Source organism: Mesocricetus auratus, unplaced genomic scaffold (genome assembly GCF_017639785.1).
Source record: "Mesocricetus auratus isolate SY011 unplaced genomic scaffold, BCM_Maur_2.0 Super-Scaffold_15014, whole genome shotgun sequence".
Taxonomy (NCBI): Eukaryota; Metazoa; Chordata; class Mammalia; order Rodentia; family Cricetidae; genus Mesocricetus; species Mesocricetus auratus.
Genome location: NW_024429186.1, coordinates 76,765,778 through 76,792,608, shown reverse-complemented (window position 1 = coordinate 76,792,608; position 26,831 = coordinate 76,765,778). Strand labels below are relative to the sequence as shown.

Genomic DNA, 26,831 nt, shown 5'->3' with positions numbered 1-26,831 from the left:
GTGTGAAAAAATATCATTGCAGGAAAATGATGACACTGTGCTCTCTATTATAGAAACTTGTTGGTTTTCAAATACTTTATTCTTTTACATTCAGGATTGTTGTGGGGATTTTTTTTTGGTTTTTTGTTTTGTTTTTATTTATTTTTTGCTAAGTAACTTTCAGAGGTAATGCACACGATTAACTGTGTTTCCCTAGGTGACTCTCAGTAACAACAAAAATGTATTTTTATATTTTGTCCCCCTCTCATCTTTTCCAATACTTCTCTCTCTTGTACACTTCCCTGCCCAGTCAAACCAATGAACTCTATTTTTGGTCACCACAATATCTTTGGCTACTGAAAGTGTTGTGGAGGTTATGGTGGGGAGACTAAAAATTCTAAAATGTAGAACAGGGTTTCCATTTGCTACATACCATAGTTATTGCTTTAAATGAAGCCCCCTACTCTTATTAAATACACATGACTTTCTCTGCTGCAACAGATCTGATTAAAACCCCCAAGCCATCTTTAACGTTTTGCATAATTCATCTATTGACTAATGCAAGAAACAAGTACTTAAAGTTTATTAGCTTCTGTTTTAAAATTTTGTGACATGCTAATGAAAAGGCTCCTGGTACAGAATTATAATTTGACATATTTTATAGGTCTTTTTACATAGATATTTCCCATTTGCATTTTGCCCTGAAAATTAGGCATTTACAACCAACATGAAACTCTTATAAAGTTATCATTCCCTATTCTGATATCTATTTTTTCCTCCACTATTCCAAATATACTGTTATGATTGATTTGAAGCTGAGTTAAAAGAATTGGTGTTATGGAGAATAACATCAAGATATTCAAGTAAGAGGTATGGAATTATTAATTATTAATTGTGCTGTCTCAGTAAGCAGGAATAACATTTAAACTGTAAGAGTGTTAATGAATATAAACCAACCCAGAAAATATTGTCTGGGACAATAACAGTGAGACTTCTAAATCCACATGGCAACTTTTGGCTTTGGAAAACTATAACCCTGACATAGTCTATGTACCTGAATTGTCCTTAAGCAATGACAGAAACCAATGTTTTTGATTCTACAACCAGAAAGGCAGGCTTGAGAAACATACTGGAGAGTGGGTTTTAGAAATGTAGAATCAGACCTGCTGGTGACACATAAGCAAACAGGACACTTATGGTGATGTCATTTCCTTGAAGGCAAACTGCATGTTTAGCATCAATACACTCATTATTTTCTTCAGCAAGGATCTAGAGAGAGAATGCTGTGTGTCAAGATCTAGATAGAGAAACAGTGGTAGGCATTCTCTATTTAGTGAAAGATATAATCATTGCAGGTGTCTGTCCTCTATAATTGTTTCATCTCCATTTGTAAAATGTGACCCTTCCTGCACTAGACTCCATTTGAGTGACCCTTTCTGGTTAATCACTTTTGATAGCCAATGAAATCCCAAAACAAGCACTAAAACCTTCCTCCCCTGTCTTTAAAGAGAACACCTGATTTTCTTTTTTTTTATCATTTTTTATTTTAATTTTAAATAGCTTGTTTTACATGTCAATCCCAGTTCCCTCTCCCTCCCCTCCTCCCGCACTCCCCTTCTACCCTCCCTCCCACCCTATTGCCAAATCCTTCCACATAGGGGATATCTAGAGTCTATCATTTTACGCTTGGTAGGGTCAAGGCACTCCCCTAAGAGTCCAGGCTGAGAGAGCATCTCTCTTTGTGCTATAGGCACATGAAGACAGATTGTATACCAGGGATAGACACTGATCCACAGCTCAGGGCCCCATAGGTTGCCCAGGCCTTCTCACTGACACTCACATTTGGGGGGTCCAGATCAGTCCCATGCTGGCCTCCCCACTGTCGGTCTGGGGTCCAAGAGCACTCCCCTGTTCAGATCAGCTGTCTCTGCTGGTTTTGCCAGCCCATTCTTTGCCAATTTGCTCATCACTCCTCTCTCTCTGTCACTGGGTTCCTTGGGTTCAGTTCAGTGCTTAGTTGTGTGTTTGCCTCTGCTTCCATCAGTCACAGGATGAAGGCTCCCGGATGGTTATAGACATCAAGTTCATTATCAGGAATGGGCATTCGAGGTGGTCCTTCCACTATTGCTTAGCTTGCCAATTGATGTTATACCTTTAGATCACTCGAGGTCACTCTGGTGCCTGATCTGTCTTCGGTCCTATGATTCCCTCTTCCCCCTATTTTACCCCCACCCCCTCAACTTCCTGATTTTCATTAAATTGCTGAGCCACTTAAAGACCACCACTTCCAACTGAACTCCTAGAGCCACCCCATTTAAGATATTAAATAATCCCTGAGTAACAGGCTGACAGGCAGCCACCAAAATTTTCACATATATTACTTGTTTTTGAAGAAATCCATAAAAGACAAATGCAGACATCAACTTCTGTCTAGCGAATACAGAAAACTAATATCAGAACAATTAAATAAGCACTCTTACCATCTATAAAATTTGGTTAAATGGATTTGTATTCTACACTGATGTTTGTCTTTTGGCATTCCATCATTTGCAGCAGCCCAACAGTTCTAGAATTTCAAGGTTTTCCTTAGGCTGAGTACAGCAGTCTTCCCATTCCAGCAGTTATCTTAGGCAAGCATAAGACTACCTGTGTGGTAGCTGAGAACACAGGAGAAACATCTTTGAAGAACACTTGCAAGTGTAAGAAGCAGAATTGTGTCCTCTACAAAGTTATCGTGTGGTGTCCTGTGTATTCCAGGAGTATGCAATATTACATACAAGATAATGGGTAGAATCAAAGTAACTGGTCAATATGCTTTAAATTACAGCAGTTATTCTGGATGAAACAGGTGGGCCTAACATAATCCTTGAATTTTATACATAGAAAAGAGCAAGGGAGAACTAGGCAGGCAAGAGAGGGAGACTCAGCTGTGTGGTCCTGGCTTTTTGGAAAACCATGATCCAAGCAGTGCAATGATGTCTGAAAGATAGAAAAAGGAAAGAAGGAGTTTACTGTTGTAGTTTGCATGTGAATGACCTCTGTAGGCTCATACATATGAATACTTTGTCCCAGTTTGGTGGAAGTGCTTGGGAAAGATTAGGAGGTATAGCCTTTTAAAGGAGGCATATCACTGTGTGAAGGCTTTGAGGCTTCAAAAGACTCAGCACCATCACAAGTGTACTCTCTGCATATTGCTTGTGCATCAAGATGCGAGGTCTCAGCTATTCCATAGCCATGCATTCGATCAGTTATCATGGACTCTAGTCCTCTGAAATGATAAACCCAACTAGATTATTATTTTAGAAATTGTCTTGGCCGTGGTGTTTCATTACAGCATTAGAAAAGTAATTAAAACAAGTCCTTAGGACAAATAATGCTGACTGGAAACACCTTCATTTTACTTTGAGACCTTTTTAATGTGGTTTTTTTTTTTTGGTGCTAAATACATGGCAATTGGTTTTGACAATAAGAAGCAAATAAGGGAGAGGACAGAGAAGTCAGAGTGTGTAAAATCACAGAAGACTGTTTTAAAAGCTGTACAAGAAAAATACAAGGACTTGGGAGTTTATTTAAAGTAATGTAGGATGCCGTTGTAGGGTTCTAAGCAAGTGCATTTTACAGGGTACAATCCATCAATCTGGGGACTGGGAATAGTTTATAGACATTCCTGGAGGAATATGACCCAGAAAAACACACAGATAGAACAGATAAGGAGAGAGTTTCTCAAATGAATGTACTTGTCACGGCTACTAGGAGAAAAAGAATCAATGAAAACATATGAAGAATCGGTGAATCATAGTTTTGAGATGTTATTTTCCACCCTTTGAGGAGCCAATGATGGGGACTGTAGTGATGGCTCCTTTGGTGAATGCCAGTTATGCAAGCATGAGGACTTGAGCTCAGATCCCCACAACCAACACAAAAAGGAAGGACATAGTAGTGAATATCCCCAACCCCAGCCCTGAGAGTAGACGGTGGGAACAAATATGGATCTTTGAATCTCAATGGCTAACCATACTAGCTGAATTGATATCTTTCAGGTTCAGTTAGAAACTTGTGTCAAAAATTAAAGATGATGAACTGGATCAAATAAAGACAGTTAATCTCATTTTGCATAATACCACCTCACTTGTGCTTTCATACACACACACACACACACACACAAACACACATTCACAATTAAGGTATGTGTATACAGGAAAGTTCTAGAATGCGTGCACATACATGTACACACAAAGTCAGTGACCAACCTAAGAATGTCATGGAAAACAGATAACAAGTTATAACCCAGGCATTCTGCAGTAGACAGCCGAAAATATCTACAAAAAGAATAATACATGAGTTAAAATAGTTACATTCGTATTCAACAAACAACTAAATCTCCAAGCAAACCAAAACAAATTTTAAAAACACACTTTAAAGACATATCTACTGATGCTTTTCCTTTCACCTCAGCTTCTCTCTCTGCTCCTAACAATGGTGTGGCTACATTCATTTGAGTTTTCTCAGTCTCTGAGTTGCACATCCAGAAGACCTGGAATGCATGGTGGCTCCTTTTCCACCTAGCATTTCGCATCATGTGCAGATCGCCTAACATGACATCAGCAGTGTTCCAAAGCTCTGCTCCTTCATCTTGTTTTATTTGTTCTTTAATAAAGTGCTGGCTGTGTCAGAATCAGCAGCTCTGAGAAATCGGATTTCAAAACAGAAGCTTCTCATTTTTGGCTTGATATCAGACAGCAGATACACAGAAGCATTCTTTAAGCACAGATAAGTTAAATAGTTCTCCTGGGATAGCAACAGAAGTCATCCTTACGTTAGACCACCCCGGGGTCCACATTAGAATGAGCCACTTAATAAAATATAGTCTCACCTGATGGTTTAAGGATTGAAACTTCCAGCAAGGGAATGGTATAGATTTGTCTAAAAATTGTTCCTATTTGGGAGCTCTGAAACACAGTACTAAAAAATTCTTTTTATTTTTGTGACAATTGAAAATGAAACAAACAACAAGGTTTGAATTGCCGACAGTCCAAGATGTGAGTATGAGCAGATACTGCCCAGCTGACACAGAAAGGGAGTGTTGCTGTGACACTTTTCACAGTGTGGCCACACGCAGAGCAGCTTGAGGAAGGTGGCATCACCGCACAGGCATTCGGCAGCCTTGCTGACGCTGCAGCGCCATTTTCCCAGGGTAGACCCTGCAGGAGGGAGCCGAGACAGCATAAATGAATCATTTAGTACCCACCAGAAACGAAAGTGCAGCAACGAATGACAGAGCTTCTCGCCAACAAGGTCTTTGAATGCAAACATTATGATTAATATCTCCCCAAAAGGAAAGCACAATTATTTTTTTAAACTCCAAAATATTAGACCAATATGACCCATCACAAATGGAACAAACAAACTGCCCTGGTTCCTACTGCCTCCCACAGTGAAGACAGATAATGCTCACGATTTACTAGGGAGCATTTGCCCTTCTGAGAATGCGCCTCTTTTGTAGAAAACAGACAAGGAGGTATGAAGTAGCCACAAACAATGTTCAGGCAGGAGAGAATCTGTCTGAAACTCCAGAGATTAGAGCCTGCTTTTCCATGCGAGTGTCTGCGTTGTTGTCTAAAATGACGATGTGCTTAGGGAAGCAAAATGTGGCGGCAACAAGACCTTTGCTGTGTACTTATAGGGTATGTGATTTTCTTTAGTAATGGCATAATTTTCTGCTGACCTGGAATTATTCACCTGGATGAATTCCTAAAATTTACTAGAGGAAACTTGTAATTTTTTCAGGCCATAAAATCTTAAAGCTGAGACTTTCATCAGTATCTCTTCAAGACGATTGCCTTGAAAAAGTCCCCCTAAAATAAAAAAAAAAATGTTGAAAACAAGGAACGTCAAGCTTCTGTTACAGTTCAAGTCATGACGACCCCACAATTAGACTCATCCCACCCTGGGTGCCAGATTCCCGAAGCAAGCCCATTTTGAGTTTGCCAAAAAAAGAGCCAAACACTAAGAAGGTGTTTTAGAGCTAATTTCAATCTAAGAAGTACAGCCTGATGGCTATGTGAAGCATTCATGAAATTCTAAAATGAGAGGACAAAATATTTTTAAATCCTTGTATTTATAAGTGGGAGGACTCTTTGGTTCATCTTCTATGGTTAGCACTGAGCAACCACTGGCTACTTTTAGATAGCACACTTCTTTGTTATTAACCATCAGCTTCTTCCAGGGTGGCATCCTGGATCTGTAATCTGTAGTCGTTTTGCTCAACTGAGATTCATGACTCATCGAGTACCACTAAACCTGCGTTCCCACTTTGTGTCCACAGATTTGAGGTTTCCTCTTCCTTATGCCTGGAATATAATCTTTCTGATGTATCTGTGCTCAACTATACTATTGTCCACCAAGATTTCTCCTGGTAGGAGTGGGAGCTTACTTGTTCCAAGTACCTGTTAACAGCCACATAGGTGACAGGAGTTCCCTGTGCACAGAAGTTTAAAAACCAGTCAGGTTGTCCAAGTGTCTCCTCCATCCCGAAAAAACAAATGCCAAGGAGTATGTGACATATCAGCCTGAGTCTTCTTGGAGGAAGGAAAGATAGAGAGAGTTTACAGCACATCATTGTTGGACATGCAGCATGGTAGACAACGAGGAAGGCATTGAAGAACTTTGTCTACAGGATAACCCAGCTTTCTCCAGCTGACACATCCTTCATCTGTCAAAGATGTCCAGAGAAAGGAAGGCGTCACAAGCAATACTTACTCTTGTTTTGAGAAACTGGAGAAAAAGAAAAAAATCCATTTCAAGTCTCTGGAATTTATTGTTACAGAGGATATCAGATTTTCTTTCTAACCTATTTTCTAGATTTTTTCTTAAATTGTTAGAATTTTATTACAATATATCATTTTTCCTCTTCCATCTCACCATCCTCTCCCATGTTCACCCCTCAAATTCTTCCCAGTCTACTGGGCAGTAGTGGCAAATGCCTTTAATCCCAGCACATGGGAGGCAGAAGCAGGCAGATCTCTGTGAGTTCCAGGCCAGCTTGGTCTACAGAGCAAGTGCCAGAATGGGCTCCAAAGCTACACATGGAAACCTTGTCTCAAAAAATAGAAGAGAAAGGAAAGAAAAGAAAAAATTCCTCCTAGTCCACCACCCCAACTCTTCAAATCATGTCCTCTTTTTCTTTGATTGCATACACACAGGCAGACACACACGCACACACACACACATGCAAGCACACATATACACAGGCATGCATGTGCCTGCGCACATCCTGTTGATTCTGTTTGTTATTACAGTCATATATACATGATATTAGAGCTGACCATGTGGTATTGGACAACCAATGACTACTCTTATCCATGGGGAAGACTAACTCGCCCTCTCTCAACAGTCATCAGTGATCACTAGTTCATTGTCTAGACAATAAGACCTGCATGAGATTGTCTTCTTTAAAATCAAATCAGCCTATCTGTTGTTGCCATTGCCTGGGTCTTGTTGAAGTAGCAGTATCAAGAAACCATGAGTGTAGTTTCACTGTCACGACTAGGAGACAATCCCACAGAGACTTCATATTCCTCTGGCTCTTACCATCATTCTGCCCCTCTTCTGCAGTATTCCCTGAGCAGTTCTGTTGTAGGTGTAACTATTAGGAGTTGGGTGACCTTTGATCATTTGGTCTTCGCGTTTTGACCAGTTGTGCTTTTTTGCGAGTGCTATAATTGCTCACTTACCAATATCTGACTGTTCTGGTTTTTTGTGGCTCACAGGCTTCCCAGCTGGCTAGGGCTGTGGGCTGCTTTCCTGACTTCTTAGCTCACATAGCACCTTCCAGCACTAGGCAAGCTAACACTCAGGGGGGAGGGGAGTTTCATGCCTGCTCCAGCTCAAGCCCTGTGTCTGAAGCACATGGTGTATTAGCAATAGGGGCTCAACTTTAATGTCTAGAAGGCAATCAAGGGCAAAAACCTCTGCTGTTTTAGGAGTCTTTTGGACTCCTCTGATTACCAACTAGAAATGTGGTTTCTCATGCTTGATGCTCAGGTGTCTATGAGATGGTGGTATACGGCACTGGGCAGAGTATTGTCAGCAAGAGTGACATAACTTCACTTATGGATATGTGCATATGTATGCCTTATGTGTAATTTTAGGTAAATATAAAGTGATGTTTCCTTAACGCCTTTTCAGATAACCTTAGTGTTATTTATTCCTCCTCCATATCTTTCCTTCTGCACTGTACATATTCCCCCTCTAGTTAAAGCCCCTCCATTCTCCCCCATTTTCCACTTCTAGAAAGGAATGGGATAAAAACATGGGGCTTTGTGAGGAATGAGACACACAGATTTGCCCCAGTGCCTGTGTACATGGATTGAGGCAGACCTGTAAGTTGCTTCTTAATGTCATGGATGGGAAGTGGCCTCCAGGACCCAGAGAAAGCAGTGGTAGTTGCATACAGTAGTGTTGTAGACACTCCAAAATGAGGCAGAGCATTTGATTTGACACATGAGGATCAGTTGAAAAAACTTTATGTTCTCCTGAGTGAGGATGACAGACTTTTGAGTCACATCTGTATTATGAAGGGATTTTCTGAGGAGACTTGGTAGACAACTCTTTCTAACCTCATTACTAGGGCTGAAATACTTTTGTTTGAAGATGGAGGGGCTTTTTCTTATACATTTTTCCTTTTTTAAATTTAAATTAGAAATAAGCTTCTTTTACATGTCCATCCCAGTTCCCTCTCCCTCCCCTCCTTCCCTGTCTCCCACCAATCCTCCCCCACCCCATCCCCTTTCTGCTTCCCAAAGAGGGTGAGGCCTTCCATGGGGGATCTTCAAAGTCTGTCATATCATTTGAAGCAGGGCCTAGACTCTCCCCCGTGTGTCTAGGCTAAGAGGATATCCCTCTGTGTAGAGTGGACTCTCAAAAGTCATTCATGTACTGAGGATAAATACTGATCCAGTACCAAAGGCCCTGTAGATTTCCCAGACCTCCGAACTGATATCAATGTTCAGGGGGTCAGGATCAGTCCTATGCTCGTTTCCCAGTTATCAATTTGTGGTCCTTGAGCTCCCCCTTGTCAGGTCAGCTGTTTCTGTGGGTTTATCCAGCCTGGTCTTGACCCCATTGCTCATCACTCCTCCCTCTCTGCAACTGGATTCCAGGAGTTCAGCTCAGTGATTAACTATGGGTATCTGCTTCTGCTTCCATCAGCTACTGGATGAAGGCTCTGGGATGGCATATAAGATAGTCATCAATCTCATTATCAGAGAAGAGCATTTAAGGTACCCTCTCCACTATTGCTTAGATTGTTAGTTGGGGTCATCATTGTAGATCTCTGGACATTTTCCTAGTGCCAGATTTCTCTTTAAACCTATAATGGTTCCCTCTATTATGGTATCTCTTTGCTTGCTCTCCTCAATTCTTCCCCTGACTGGATCTTCCTGACCCCTCATGTCCTCCTCTCCCCTCCTCTTTCTGATAACTCCCTCTCCCCTTCCCTTATGTTCCCAATTAACTCAGGAAATCCTGTCCATTTTCACTTCTCTGGGGGACCATGTATGCCTCTCTTAGGGTCCTCCTTGTTTCCAGCTCCTTTGGCAGTGTGGATTTTAGGCTGGTAATCCTTTTCTCTATGTCTAAAATCCATATATGAGTGAGTTTATCTTTTATCTTTTTGTGACCTGGTTACTTCACTCAAGATCTTTCTTGTAGTTCCATCCATTTGCCTGCAAATTTCAAGATGCCATTGGTTTTTTTTTTCAGTGAGTAGTACTCCATTGTGTAAATGTACCACATTTTTTTTATCCATTCTTCAGTTGAGGGGCATCAATGTTGCTTCCAGGTTTTGGCTATTACAAATAATGCTGCTATGAACATAGTTTAACAGATGTTCTTGTTTTATGAATGTGCATCTTTTGGGTATATACCTAAGAGTAGAATTGGTGGATCTTATGTTAGACTGATTTCCATTTTCCTGAGGAACCACCTTACTGACTTCCAGAGTGGCTGTATGAGTTTGCATTCCTACCGGTAGTGGAAAAGTGTTCCCCTTTATCCACATCATCTCCACAATAAACTGTCATAGGTGTTTTTGATTTTAGCAATTCTGACAGGAGTAAGATAAAAATCCGTATACATTTTTATATTTTTTAAATTTTTATATATTTTTTAAATCTGAAAGCAATGGCATGACTTCTTAGTGGTGCTACCCCTTATGCAAAGGCATTTCCTGAGAGTGCTCATATTTTTAGCCCATATCAGTCATTTTCAAAGTAGAATGTATAAAGGTTATTAAGAAATTATGTCTTAGCAATATAGATGAAATGTAATTGTGTAATCATGCAATGTATTTTTCTTGTTCAGAAGCATTTGGAAAATACATTCAAATATGTTTATTTATTAAGCATTTTAAGGGTGTTTCCTTTCACACCTCTCTTCTTAAACACAAGGATAAACGTATTAATGCTATTGGTAAAGTTACCTTTTTCATAATATTCTGAAAAGAATATTTAAAAATGGGGACTTTGTTCCCCAACATGAGCCTCTGTTACAAGTTTCCAAAATAATTTTTCAGAATCTCTCTAATACAGAGTTTAACAGCAAACCTACCAATTCCTTCTGAATCTATAGTCATATTGAAAGATGAATTCTGGAATAAACAATGCATCTTAGGAAGCCTAGCAGAGTCAATTTTTACATTCTGAAGAAGTATGCCAAGAAACAGCATGCCACAAACAGTGTTCCAAATCCCTGTCGCATCATGTCTCTGCCTCACTGTATGTGAGGAGTACTAAGGTTTGGCTGAGACCCAGTCCCTGCGGATGCTCCTGCAAGTCGTCCGCACAGGAGCAACAGTGCATATGGGTGTAGGCTGTTCTTTCTGGTAGCAGAACCACACTGACCCACAACAACATGTCGAGGAACCGCCTGTTTGGATGTGTCTATCTCTGGAGAGGTTTCCAGCTGGTCTATTTGCTATACATTTGGTTGCTTTCATGAAAACAGTGACAACATTGAGGAAATTGCCCATGGAGTCTGACTAACAACCAAAGGCTGACTTTGGCTATCCTACAAGGACCCAGTGAAAGAAGCAAAGGGGAAAAAGGGGCATGAGTGATGCTAATGGCTAAAAGGAAAATAAAGAAAAAATCAGGGACAAAGAGTTGCCAGGTAGAAAATAATGCATCATCATTTCAAGTATGGGACACATTTTTCCCTAAGTCGATAAAATGACAGCAGAGCTCATGAATGAATGGCTCAGTTGTGGGTAGAGCCGCTTGAGTGGAGGGCCAAGTTTGATCCCCATGTTAAGAAAGGTTGCAAGAGAGAACTGGCTCCCAAGATCTTTCCTCTGACCTCCACATAGGTTCTGAGGTACACATGCCTGAGCTCACATGCAGACACACATACAAATGCATTATTATACTCATGCTAAGTTAAGAAAGAAATGTAGATAGACAGATACATACAGTTAATTTTAAAAATGAAAGGCAGCAATTTTCAGTTGGTGCTAACCCTTGGAAAGACATCTTGGTTATCAATACCTGAATGACTTCTTTTCAACTTAAGCATTTAAATGTATGAAATATACCACAAGCATGGCACTAGAAATAAAAATTTTTCAGTGCTACAGTGATAGCTTAGTAGTTAAGAAAGTTTCATGCTCTTTCAGAAGAGTAGAGTTTGGTGTCAACCATACAAGCACTGGGATACCTGATTCCCTATTATGGCCTTCTCAGATCCCTACACTCACTTTTGTGTACACACATATACATAAAATAAAGATAAAATAAAACTTTACAACAAATAAGCATGTTCTGATCCTTATCTTCCAGGCCATACCAGTCTGAAGATATAGCAGCTGAGAAACAGTCAAAGGAATGGGTCTCAGAGATTGTTAAGAATCCTAATGATATGCCTATGCTCAAATTTGAGCTAATTTTTGCCTGGGCAGTTTCTTACATGCATCCTAGATTCTACGTTTACCATCACCTCTGTTTCTAACAGCAAGTATGAAAGGTTTAGGCACCTGCTTAGAGAGAAGCCTTGTTAGACCTGTGAATTTGGCTATGCTGTGATTGCCTCTCCATTCCATGCTCTTGGAAAGTCCAATCAGTGCCAAACATAAAATCTTGTTTCAGATTCCTTCTTTCAGATGTTCTTTACAGTGCCCTATATAATGTCAGAATGTACTTCCAGTAACTAAAAATTAAAACTTGTGTCTAGGCATATCACAGAGTAATCGACTAACATCTTTTTACTAACCCTAGTTGAGGACAGCATGTGCATACTCCCCTTTCTCTAGTCCAGGCTCACAGGTCTCTTAATATGTAAGGATGTTTTGGTCAAAACTAGCCATTCTCAAATCCCTGTTGAAGATCCAATCACCTATGATCCATGCATACTAACACACATTGAGAATAACTTGATTTCATTATCTGTTGTGTAAGATTTGCAGTAGAGGTAGGTGAAAATAACAACAGGAAAATGAATAGGTACTAACCCAACAACACTTTATTGTACGGTCACCAAATACAAACCAGGATAACCCCCAGCACCCACAACAACTCAGACCCTCCTGGAAATTTCCATTAAACATTTTGCACATGTGAAATAGTGGCATCATGCACCCATTGTTAGTGAGAAGAAGCTGACCTCAGAAGAGGGAAATGTTGAAGTATGGAGCACAAAAGTTCTTAGAACACTCACATGACAAAAATTAAAGAAACTGATGAAGTTTTGACTTCTTTTATCTTCCTCATATTCAACATCTCAATGTTGTGTTTCAGTTTTTTGAATCTGTGAGGACTGATATTTCATTCCACCTTAATAAGAAGTTAATGGCTGCACATTTCTAATGGAAAGCATAGTCACAGAATCTGAACACAGAAAGAGTTGGTAGAAATCACATGTGCTATTTTCCCTCCACCCCAACACATGCCAAAAATAAACATGTTTTTCAGAAGTCCATATGTGTATATTTCACTTTACTTAGGAAAGTGTGACCAATAGGAAAAGTAATTGAAGTGGCTAATGTGTTGGTTGCAGGTGAAAAAACTGTACCATTGGTTCCTTTCTGTCCATTGAGATGCTTTTCTAAAATTGTCTAAGGTTTTGGCACATAGTTTATATTTCTAAAAATAACCAAAATATGTTAAGTTATAATATGCTTATGTATTTATAACTACAGTTATTGAAACAGTCTGGAATCTCAGAAATTATCCAGACATTAAATGTTCAGTGAATTTACAAAAGTTTCCTACAGAAAGATCTGGAAAAGAAATTAAAGTTGTGTGTTTGAGAACATAGTTAAGGAAGTGCAAAAATGAGAATTTAGGGCAATGAAAAGAATGAAGTACAAATAAGAAGGTCAGTGGTAAATAAATAATCGAACTTTTATATCATTCGACTATTTACCCAATTCATATTCTGACTCTTTCCTCATTTTTAAATAGAATAGTTGGCATAAGATACTCAGCAATTGAATTGCAAATTTTGCTTTCTCTCATATTCTTCAGGGCAAGGCTTTGGAACTCAAGTAACACCTACTCTGTATTCTGTTACTATTCAAAGTCGACATGCCAAAAAGTCGAGGTTGCTACAATGCTGACAAATTAAGCTATACTATCTCTCTAGTTTCCCTAGTTATAAGAACCAAGACCTTCCAAAGAACAATGCTCACAGCACCAAGGGATGGGAAAAGAGACCACATAGCCAGACCAGTTCACAGGATAGATGGTGATAGGAATACTTATCATGGTGATAGGAATACTTATCTGATTACAAATAATGATTTCTGACATTGAAATTTTGTGTGTCAGTGGCCCAGGCATTTTCCAGCATCTAATTGCTATCATTTTCTAAGCAGAATTAGAAAAATAACATAAACTCATAATGTACATATTGCATAGTCTAAGGTAATATAGCAAAAGTACTTCTACAGCAGGTATCTTTTAAAAATATTAAATATAAAGAAGATATTGAACATTTCAGCATTCAAATTTATTGCAAAAATACTGAATATCTATTAAAACATTAAGTTTAAAATTTACCAAATACTCTAATGATTTGACTAATAAATATATTTTTTATTTTTAGTAACATATGACAACTCTATGTATATAGATATCATACTTAATGTATGCATTGCATTGTTTCAGAACATAGAGATATTTAATATTTGTCTTCTCATCCATATCTGTGTTTGATTAATACATAATATAAGTTTCCAGGTGCAGTTTGGCATAAGCATCAGTGAAATAAATTTTTCATCCATGAAATGATCCATGATCCTTGGTTCTCAGAATAACATTTCCCTGGCTCTGGTAAATATCTATGCATTTAATTCTGGCTCGTTATCTTACTCCACTATACTCAGTATGCCTTGGCGAAGGTGAACAGAATGGGCAGCTTACTTCCCAGGAGAAAGGGCATCCTTTCTATGAGACACTTACTATAAGCTTCCAAAAGACTTACCCCAATAACAGTTTGAACCTTTCCTGGTAGAGCAATAATTGTGGTGCCATCAGTCAGTGACTTCACTCTCCTTAAGCCAGTACATTTCAGGTTATGTTCAACTTGGCAGCACTAGGCAATAGTGATATATCTTAGAAGCTCCATTAGGACAGAATATATGTAAGTCAAATCAGTAAGAAGCATCTAGGGGAGCCTCAGTAAAGCCAAGCTATCTGCATTAAACATAAAATAACCATCATTGCTATGATTTCTAAGGCAATAGAGTGAGGAAGTGTGCTGAGTGATATTTAGGTGTGTAAAATTCAAATTTTTGTTTGTTTGTTTGTTTGGTTGGTTGGCTGATTGGTTGGTTGGTATGGTTGGTTTTTGGAAAAGATTTCATTTGTAACCTTGGATACCTTGTAGCTCTCTATGTATACAAGGATGGCCTTGAATTCACAAAGGTCTGTCTCTCTGGTATTAAAGATGTGCACCATCGCACTCAGCCCAATTCATTGTTTTCAAAATAAAGATGAACATTTATCCATTTAATTGATCATTTGTTTCCTGTAACACCAAGGTATCTGACTACTCTGCATATTTCTGATTACTAACCTTCGTACTTGGGAAATGCTTTCTTCCATTACATCCATCCCTCATTCTGTTTATTATACTCTTTTTCCTAAATACTGGCTTTGACAGTCAATGTAATCCAACTTGCAAATTTCTGATTCTTTCTTGAGTTTGCCATTAAATCTAAAGCCTCATTGCAGACAAAAGTCCTGGGACTTGTTTCCTATGTTTCTTTGCAAGAGTTTTAGAGTTTAGGGCGATTATACTTAAATGCATTTAAGTGAATGTCTATACATAGTGTAAGATAAGGATCAAATTTCGTTCTACTACATCTGCATTCAATTTTCCCAGTGTCACTTTTGAAGGGGCTATGCTTTCCTCAGCAGGCATTCTGACATATTAGCTGAAAATCACTTGACTTGTTTATTTATAGACCTCGTGCCTCACACGCCATTTGTTAAAGCGTCTATTTTTAGTCCAGTTCTGTGCTTTGTTCCCTACATTACACCACATTTGAACGTCAGACACCATTGTGCCCCAGCTTTGTTCCTTTTAGACAATACTACTTGGGGTACTTGGGGCCTTATAGTTTCATATGGACTTAGAAAATGCTTTTGTTTCTTCTGAAAATAAAAATATGCCTTTGGTATTTTGGCAGTGAGTGTTAGCTTCTGTACATATTTCCCAAAAGAAGGGATACAATGACCAATAGATTCATAAGAAAATATTGTTCATCCCTAATTATCTGGGAATGGTATATTAATGTTGAACACATGAAAATTTGAAATACAGTTGCAGTTACAAGAGACTGGGAAGATTGAGGGAAAGGAGATTAGCTGGTCTCACTGTATAGTACAGTACAGAGTTTCAGTTAGAGGGAATATTAAAGATCAGGGTTGTTATAGACAATAATAATAAATTCCATACTTAAAATAACTGAGAAGATTCCAAGTACTTGATCACAAAAAATTGTGCTGATATTTAGCAAAATCATAAATATCAATTATTAATTTCTAGAAGACTATTAAGCACCAAAGAATACTAAAAATTATTAATAATATTACAATATTGACATTATCTTTCTAATATTTTTGTGTATATAGTCTCCAGCAATTTTAATATATACATATATATACATGTAATTTAATGCAAATATAGGATAGGACTATATTTGACTGTACAGCAAAATATACCCTGTATAATCTTTTATATTATACATATATCTTAAAGCATAAGAATATTACCATCATAATGTTCTGTCATCTAAATACATTGTAGTAATAGGACCCAATTTTTATTAAATACTTTTATAATGAACAATAAATGAGGGGAAATGTAAGAGGATATTATCTGTATTGTTAATTGTTTTCTTTTTCCTTTTTCTATTTTTTTTTTTTTTGGTTTTTCAAGACAGGGTTTCTCTGTATTGTTTTGGAGGCTGTCCTGGAACTCGCTCTGTAGACCAGGCTGGCCTTGAACTCACAGAGATCATCCTGCCTCTGCCTCCCGAGTGCTGGGATTAAAGGTGTGTATGGCAACGCCCGGCTATTTGTTTTCTTTTTTAATTGGGGAATGAATCAGGCAGTACCTTGTGCAGGGTAGTCAAGAATTTCCCAGTGAACTGTGTCCCTAGCTTGAAAATGTATCATCCGGCAGCTCCGTGAGACAGATGATGTTTAGTTCCCTGTATTAAAAGGAAGGAGGCTTGTGTAGCATGGGGTAACTGGAAGACTTCTGCTACTAAATATTGAAGCTGAAGTTCTTGCCAGACCCAAATTACATATAACCATATCTAACGATACTTAAGCTTCAGCAGTTCATATCACACTAATATCACTTTCGTGTCATGTGAGTTTTAGAAATTAAAATAACAAAAACCTTCCCTATGCCATACTGAGCATATCGCTAGTCTATGAAGTTAGAAACTAAAAGCATAAATAAAAATCAGGACTTCTCAAATTTAGTTTCTTTGGCTGTTTTGAATTAAGAATTATCCAACAACTAGTGTAAAAAGGTGTGATTGAATGCCAGCTTATTGTACTCTTCACAAAGTTCTTTGTTCTAAAGCCTGCCTACGTTTGTCGGGTACCACGGCAGTTCTGAGTTGATATTGAGATGTTTCATGACTACTTGACTTATTCTGCTACTGGCAGGGCATCATTGAAAGGTACAGTTGTTAAACCAAAGACACTAAGAATTTCTGGTTGATGTTGTAAAAAATACACTATTTGTTTTAGCTTTTCTTGTCATCTGTCACATGTCTCAGAGAGAGGAAGCATGGCCTTTTCAGCAGGCAGAGACCTTTTGTGAATTGGAGCTATTAAAAGTTCCCCACATGGACACCATTTGATTCATTCCACACATGCTACAATTAAGGGCCTGCTAAATGCTGCTCTCCTCTCTCTGAATGAAAAGCAATTAGAGGGAAAACTGAAAAGGCTTATGTGTAAGCCTGGTGTTACCAAAGGGTTAGATTCATGTCACATTATGAGGTTGGACTGTGTGTTTCATTTGTTGAAATAAAAAAAATTATCTTATCAAACAGTTTAAAGGTTTTTACTATAAGGGATTTTCACTTTGTGTATAAGGACATTACTGCAACTATGAACATGTATGAGAGTTGGTACCTGCATCAAAATCAGAAAATTTTAAATCTACATGACTAAAATATAAAATACCAGGAAGAGGTTCTCAGCAGAGATGAAATCTGCTTTCACCTTGAACTTGAACCTCTTAGATTTCTAAACTGGGAAAGTCACTTTGCTGTTTAAGTCATCTGGGTATTTTATTACAGAATTCTCAACCGAGACATAAATAAAAGAAAACAAACAGAAAATGAGAAATGGAAAATTTGAAGTTGCTAAGGAAAGTAGCCAGCTCATAAAAGTTTTTCGTGCTTCATAATAACTTTGAATTAAGAGGACCTGATGGGTGGGGTAAGTCTGCATTTTGTTATGAAAACTCAGGCTATTTGTATTAAGTGAATTACTTGCTGCTCAGAAGCAAAACAAGATACTTGGAGGCTATCACCAAACACAGAGGTATTCATTTGGCATCACCCTCTGGCATTGTCCTGGATGTGATGCTGAAAGCCATGGAGTTGACATATGCTTCTGAGGAGTTATTTCTCAGCAGTCAGTTGCCACATGAACAAACACCTTCTATCACAAACCCGGAAACAGTCACATATAAGCCATCAGGGTGATCTCATGTTGGACCAAGTCCACTGTGCTTATCAAAAAGGGACATCATTACTCAGATCTAGGAAGGCTTCCTCAAAACAAGGAAATATTAAAAAAAATAAAAACAAAAAAACTATAAAAAGTAATTCCTAACTAAATTTTAAATGATTACTGCTGAACCAAACTGACATCCTCATTCAGGGGGCCTAGAACAGTCCTATGCTGGTTTCCCCTCTTAGGTGCATTTTGAAATACAAGTTGCCAACATCCAAATAGTAGGTGTTTGTAAACTCCTAGAATATTCCTTTCAAAAGAAGGGAATGAGCTTAACCAGTGATGATACAGTGTGATCACTCAATGTTGCCCATCTCCAGGTAACTTGAAGGCTCAGAAATGCCAGTGGAAACACATCTACTATATGCCAGAACATTCTTAAAACTATTGTAACTGCCTGCTGTCTCTAGAATATGAGGTAAGACAGCCCTGTGTGTGAAGTGATTGAACTAGCTGACCTTACAGCAATGAGCCTGAATTCAGGTTACAGCTGCACATATAGCCTATTTTTATTGTTATCCCTGATATGAGATGGCTGTACATCCTGTTAGCACTCCTGTCTTGCTTATGAAACTAGAACAAAGAGTGAGAAGCCTGTTGATCTACAATTTGCTTCATTTCATGGTTCTGGTACATCAGATATGATGATTATTATCCAAAAACAAAAAGAGACTTCTATTTCCAGTCCAAAAATTAATAAATTACACATACTCTCTTTTCCTTTCAAAAACTGTGAGATTTCAGAAGTGATTTGTAATTGGATTTCTTTTGGTTTCAAGATGCTAAGGTAGCCAGTTCCTGAGGTGCAGGTTCATAATTCCAACTACTTATGATTCCGAGGCAGTAGACTAGCAAGTTCATCACTTGCCTATAATACTGCAGAGTTCAAGACCACCCTGGGCAACTCAACTGAAACTATCTACAGATAAAAGTTTTAAAACACAGGAACGGGTTTGGCTTAGCAGTAAACATTGGCCTACCATGAGTGACTGTGACTCCTGTGAGGATGGGAGAGGGTTGCTAAGGCCATGCAATAGTTAAAAATCAGTATTTAAACAGCTCTTGCTCCCTGTAAGGTTTACTTTGTTGCATGGGAACACAAACGAGCCCTTTGTAGTTGGCATCCGACTTAGAGAACAGTGGCTGCAGTTAGGAAGTGCTCAGGGCCACTAGGTGAAGATTAGGACTGTGCAATGCAAGCTTCCAATGACCCTGTGCAGAACTCTGTCTAAGGCAGAAGACTGGAGAGAAATGATCATAAAGTGGGCTCTTTCTGAACAGAAACTGAGTTGTCTCATATGTTGTGGTCATCTGTGCAGATTTGTAATGTGTTTTTCATCATAGTTTCTTTCAACTGATAATGTTACATAGATCTATAGGATATCTAGCATTTGTGCAGAATTTTTTACATAACAAATAAAAATAAAAAAGAACTTTAGTCCTAAGAATCAAAGAACAGGCATCCTGTCCACCTAAGTAATATACTAAAAGTTATTTCACGTCCGTATTTGTAATGCTTTAAATTCACAGTCTGTGAGTTAATCTTGCTCTCCAAACATACAGTGCACTGTCATACGATAGTATTCATGAGATAGTGTGCAAAAACAATTAGAAAAATTATTTTTCAATCTCATTTTTCCATTTATGTCAGACTAAATCAAGGATATATATAAATATTGCTGAGTGTTTATCCATTTGTTTTAAATCAAAACATCAAAGAGAGTAGAAGACAAAAGTATTTCACTTATCTTAGCATGAAGGAGGTGTTTTTATATGAGTATGTGCTCTTTCTGTAACCAAAATCAGAAAGAACATAACAATACCTCCTCTGCTTTCTTTATCCTAGTTAGCAGATACAGGAGATACAGGAGGAAGTACATTGTCACCACAAAATAGATTTTGAAAAGTCATTTTTGCCATTACCAACCCTTACCCCTTCAACAATAGCAAACACACGCACGCACGCAAACACACGCACGCACGCACACACACATGCACACACACACGCACATGCCCACAGTCACAGACGTGGACACTAGAGTATCCAATTCATAGGGAACTTTTTTTTCCTTTGGGTCCCTACTCAAAACCTTTGTATTTGGGGTATTTAATCAAGAATACCTTTCTTGTAGGGCGGTCTTTCAGAGCACTCAGGCCAAGTACTTTGCCATTATTTTAGAATAGTAATGCTTTCCTTTTAAATGCTTCTTGCTATGCCCCTCAAAGGCCCCATTGTCTGCCCAGGATCCTCAGTTTGGTTGCTTTTAGCCCCTGATAAATTAGTAATGGAACAGTCAGGAGGCTTTGCGGCCTCAGCGCCCTGTTATTAAACTGTGGTCTGATACTAAAATGAATGTGTGTACCGCAGCCTCTGGTAATGACAGGTAAGTGTTGGACTGATTGGACAAAACTCAACAGAATCCTAGAGCTGCACCTATATGTAAGATTTGTTGAAGTAATTATCTAGAGATCAGAAGGGAGACTAAGACCTTGTGCCACAAAGCTTATAGCACTGCATATTCTGCTTATTGTAGTCTGTGTTGAAACAGAAGTCCAAATTTTGCTAAAATGTTAGGGAAAATGATTTCCATTTTGCCACACACTTTTTTCCCAAATAAGATGCCTTTATGAAATGATCTAAGTAATGCAACTCATTAAAATGTTGTGGGTTATCAATTACTAAGTTATTCTTTTTACATAAAAGACAGTATTTCTTTAGAGCTTTGTTCTCAAAACATGTACTGATATGTTGCCCCTTCAAAGCTTCAAAATTTTCATAACCCTTAATACATTATCAATACTATAAGGTAGGTAAGATGTTATGGTCTTCACTTTACTGCCATCCACTCTGAACTACAATAAGTACTTAAGCTTTCCCTATTTACAAAAAGTTAAGTTTAATATCATGGTTATGTATTTGCTTGTATTAATCATTAACCACAAATGTTTGAAGGCACAAGACCTTCTGAATTATCACTGCAGACTCCACAAATCCTAGGACATGTCTTTGCAGGCAGCAAGTCTCCAGTATATCTAATAAGTGAGTGGCCAGATGAATGTCTCTTTTATCAATGAGAAAGCATATCTACCAATGATGTCTCAAGGCCATGTAAATATTGAACAGAGACATAGAAATAAAAGTGTATCTAATCTGGAATGTCAAATGCTATATTACCCACAGTTCTTTCTAAAAGTAACAAATTTGTCACCACAGGCCAGGCATAGGTGCCCAAATCTTGTATCACAGAATTTAGGAAGCAGAAGCAGGCAGCTCTCTGTGAGTCTGAGGGCAGCCTGGTCTACACAGGGAGTTCCAGGACAGCCAGAGAACCTGTTTGAGACAGGGTCCCTCTCTTAAAATAAAAAAAAGTTCTACATTTCTTGCTGTGACCCCATGGAACCCCATGTTTTGCATGACTTGTACTCCCATATAACTGATGTAGCTGCTTGGCTAAGAGGCTAGAGACTAGATTCTGATCAGTGACTTAGACACTGAAAGGGAAGTCATAAAAGGGACATCAGAAACCGTGGTTGTCTTGCAGGAAAGAGACTGAGAAAACTGATCACCAATGAGAAAGACTGAATATAACATGTGTCCAGTAAGAGTGGAAGCCATGGCAAACTTGGTCAGTGCTAGACAACTTGCCTAGAATGCACAAGACCCTGAGCTCCTGCCATGTGACTACAAAAACAAAGCAAAAGAAAACAAAAACAGTGAGTTGACTACCTTGAGAGACAGTCCATGACTCTGAGGGTAAACTAGGTTAGAGTCAAATGAATTTTGACATTATCAGGCACTACCATTGAAATATACGCTGAAAATGAAATCTTTCTATTGTTAACTTCAGGAATATCTTTCTTTACAACAGCAAAATATAAATAGTAAGATACATTTTGTGACAGGCAGAGAAATCGATGCACCTTGGTTTAGAAAGGTCAATGCTTTCCGTGTTGCTCTCCGGCCTTCCTATGGGTTCTCTGTCTTGTTGTGCTGCAAGATTTTACTGAAATAATCAAATAGTCACCTACTTAAAAAGTCATAAAACTGCCCATGTGCACTTGATTTTAACATTTATTTTGAACTGATATCACGTTATAATATTTTTCAGGAGTGAAAGTACCATTTCCCTAACAAATAAAATAATGGGAATAAATGGGTTGTGCAGAAACAGGGCATTTCTAAATCTGTGAACTGCAGCTTGCTGTGGCGTGCCTTGTGCTCTTTCTTCCGACCTAGAGATCATCTTGACCCAGGATGACCCAGCTCTGTTGGCACATGAGGTTGTATTCCTGGGAGTATTTATTTTACTTTCATGAGACTCAGAAGTGGAATAAGAGAAACGGTGAATTCAGAGAGAACCCCTGAAGAATACAAGTCTTCAGAAGCATACAGTGACTGCAGAACACAGAAATGAAATGGTCCCTATGTTTACTGTCACCTCTAATTCAACACCAAGTACACCAGTGACACTGATTGTTGGTAATTCTTTCGGTGTGCTGGAGTTGTTTTAGAATATGTACAGGAACTATTTGATACTTCTTTTGGTATGAGGGGGAGCTTAGTTCCCTCCCAGAGAATGTGAGACAAATCTGCTGGTTCGCTTCTAACTGTGCAAAACGGTAGCCGTTGCCTGAAGAGGTGAGGTCTGGGGAGGCTTCTCGGGTTGCATGCTTCTCCCGCTGTTTTGTCAGCCCTACAGAGAGGTCCAAATAGAAGGAGACTGAAGCTTTGGACCAGCACCCATGCGAGCGCGCCATTGTGGAAGCACGTCAGCCTTGAGCTTTTGGTCATAGTCAATTCAGGAAAGCCTGGGACAGAATCAACCACCTCTCACTTTTAGACTTCACAAAAAATGTGTTCTATTAAGTGTTTACCATTTCAATATCTTATGTTTAGAGCTGATTCTTCTTCTGGTAGGTACTGATATATGGTTCTTCGTGTTTACAGAGACACCGTCAACATGGTATTTACCTAATTTCCTATTATTAAAACAATTTCCTATCAGACCCGAAACATAAAACTTACTCAGTGTGTGTGCTCATTTCTTCTATAATTTAGAATTTTTATTACATGTATGAATGTTTTGCTCACTTGTATGTCTGTGTACCATGTGCATGCAGTACCCAGGGAGGCCATAAGAGGGTATTGGATTCTCTGGGACGGCAGTTACAGATGGTGGTGAGCTCTCTCTTATGGTTCTCTAGAGAAGCCTCCAGTGCTCTTGACTTCTGAGCTATGTCTTCAGCCCCTCTGTGTGCTATTCTTAAAGCAAAGCACAATGAAGTCACTAACGAGGTACATCCTTTATAGTAGCTCTTTGTTTCTTCAGTTGCACGAGTTGATTTTTAAATCTCAAAATGAAATTGGATGAAAAGAATTCTTCATGTGTTATCACACTGTTATTCAAGAAAACTTTGTGTCTCTTCCTGTTGAATGCTAAATCAGTAACCATGCACCTTCTTTCAGTAGAGTGTGTGTGTGTGTGTGTGTGTGTGTGTGTGTGCGTGCGTGGTGGCCTGACTTATCTCTAAAGCAGATATGTAAATTTAATGGTTCTTAGTTTTCAAAAGTTTGATTTTTATCAATAGCCGTAAAATTAGTATTTTAACAGTTAGAATTCATAAACTCCGGAACTTTATATCTATCTGTAAACTACTTAAAGCATATACAAAAATATAATTTCCCCTTCATTCTTCTCATCTGTTGCCAGATAATATTTAAACAAACAAACAAGCAGTAGCTAAGAGCAGCAGGCATGTCTTACAACTCCCAGCTTTGGTCACTCTTTGGCCAGAACCTGTTCTGCTCCAGAGGGCATGGCGAGGACATTTGGTTGCTCTGGTTGTTGAGTTAGCTTGCGAGGCTGAAGAACTGCCTTCCTTTTCCTTTCCTCACGAGTTCAGCACCTTTCCGTGTGTTTTCCCTGGCTGAAGGGCTATCCTTCGTGTTGTAGGCCCCTGAGAACAGGTTTTGAGACAGGCAGTGTGACTAGAAACCATCAAACATCCCTTCCTGCTGTCTGACCAAAAGACTGGCAAAACCTTCCTCTGCTTCCTACCAGTTGGGGTTTGTTATTTGGATTCCTTGTTTTGTTGTTGTCATTGCTGCTTTGTTTTTGTTAGACGGTCATAGGACCGTCTAACATGTTAAGAGAAGCATCAACTAATTTGTGATAATTTTACTCTGGAACACCATAGAAGACCTCAATGGCACCTACTTACACATCAATGTCTCTCAAATATTCATAGATTCACACTTGCTTGTTCACTTTATATGGCAAGGAATTTAAAAGGAAAGCCTCTACTTCTCTAAAGCCAGTCACATTTCTTTCATACAAAGTACCTTAGTGTTGACAGTGGTTTCAAGAGTATGAAATGGTCAGGGTTACAGTGTATGCCTACTCAAGACCCTGGGTTCAGTCTTCAGCAACCCAGAACATTTTAAATTTCGAAACTGAAATAAAGTAAGCAGAATGATCCACTTAGTTAATCCAGTGTATGTTCCTTGGGGTATTAAATAGCAACTGTACTAGCAAAATAAGCAGTAAAAACACATATGCATACGAACTTGATTGGGAGGAATATTGTCAGTTTCTTTTGAGCACTGGTGTGTGGCTGAACACACTGGCATTCAGAGTCGCAATAGCAATACTTAAATGTTCAGGCCCTCAGAAACTCTTCACCTGCTGCATCAAAATGACATCATCTCTGGTTCTTACGGCTACAAATCTTTTTTCCAGACACAGCAGTTTATGGATGTTTGTCTAAGAATTAGTCAATATATTAGCTTTCTTTAAAGCACAATTAGAGCAGTGAGCCACATGTATTTGGTCTCACTAATCTGCTCTGAGTTCCAGAAGCTATGGATTTGAGATATTTGGCTGAAACTCAAAATTAAAAATCATTTCAAAAATAGAAAAGCATTTCATTCTTTAAAAATGCTAAAAATACATGATACAAAATGTCATGGTTTGGCTGTAATGGCAAAATTCTTAGAATCAATCAGTCAAAAATAACTTATTTAGGCATAATTTAAAGGCATATGCACTAAAAACAGCCTGCATAAAGCCATCTTTAGGAAACAGATAGCTTCCACATATACTGATAGCTTTTTGCCTTGCAAAAATAATAATTGAATGAACAGAGAATGGAGTATTATAGGGGAAAAGTTGTTTTTTACATGGTGATAATATACACTCAATAGCATTTTCCTACTTTGTCTGGAGTAGAATAAAGAAACTATTTTAATAACCCAAACTGCCTTGTTTACCATTGTTTTCACTGTATGTATCATAAAAAAGCAAACCACAAACCAAAACTGACATCAACACCCCAGTTTGTGAGATATTTTATATCCTGTTTGCCAGAGTAAATATAGTGGTTCAGAAAAGGTACATAGGAAGTTGATATGATTAATGGGAATTTTTGCTTCTATAATTATACAAGTATTAGAATGAGCCTACTGAGTGTACAATATTTTTGTGAACCCAGGAGAAGAGATAAAGATGCATAGTTCTTGCCTTGAGTAATGCAGAAACAAAGTAGAGAGATAGATACAAGCAGATGGCTATACCTCAGTTTGGGAAACATAGTTATTAGAGTTACTAGAGTCTGGACATTGTGGTATATAGAGAAGAACCATGGTGGATCAGTAGGAAAGGGTTTTCCAAAAGATTCCCAGAAGGACTAATGGCCATTAGTTTGGCTAAGGGAAGAATGTAGACAGCACAGCAGAAAGCAGCCATGAGAACGTCTCACGCGTAGAAGAGCGGGCATACAACATGGTCTGTGTGGTTGTGAGCACAGAAAAGACACAAAGCAATAACAGGGCTTAAGACAGTGGATAACATATGGCCTAAGACTAGGGCAGACAATTTAAAAGCTGATATAAGAGGGGCTGCAGAGATGGCTCAGCTGTTTAAGGAGCATACCACAACTCAGTTCCTGGCACCTATGTCCAGATGTTCACAAGTCACTGTAACTCCAACTCCAGTTCAGAAACCTGTGGCCTCTACAAGTACTACACACATGTGTACATATCCACACAGACGCATAAAGTCAAAAATAATAAAAATAAACATTTTAGAAGAAAATAAAAAGAAAAAACACTTCAGACATAAAAAAATTCCCTGAAGCCAAAAGTATATATGACATAACAACAACAAAAAAATAGTACTAATCACAAATCTGCCTTTAATGTCACCAAATGAAACTTTAAAAAGTTATCCAATATAATGTTCTTGATAGTTTCAGAGCTCTGTTTAGTTGATGTCTGCTTGGATACAGTGAACTTAGACTGTAGGTTTAGTCCCTGCTACATGACCTCTGGTAGACGACGGAAACCTAAAACAGAAAGATATCTATTTGCAACATACACTGACAGCATCTTCAAGCTCCTTCTATGTACCATTAGTGTTCATCACAAGGTCAACATCACAAAATTTAAGTTATCATAAGATGAAGACTCATTTCTGTTTAAGTTTTTATTTTAATCCTCCATGATTGAGAGATATAGTCAACTCAAATTTTCACTCAGGATACAGAGGCAGGTAGATCTCTGAGTTTGAAGACAACATGGTCTCAGAGAAA

The 26,831-nt window shown here is 38.5% G+C and overlaps 1 protein-coding gene across 10 annotated transcripts in view; it reads left to right on the top strand.

The window, feature by feature from the left end:
- Dgkb (diacylglycerol kinase beta) overlaps positions 1–26,831 on the top strand; it is a 744,334-nt gene that overhangs the window by 612,385 nt on the left and 105,118 nt on the right. The window lies entirely within an intron of this gene.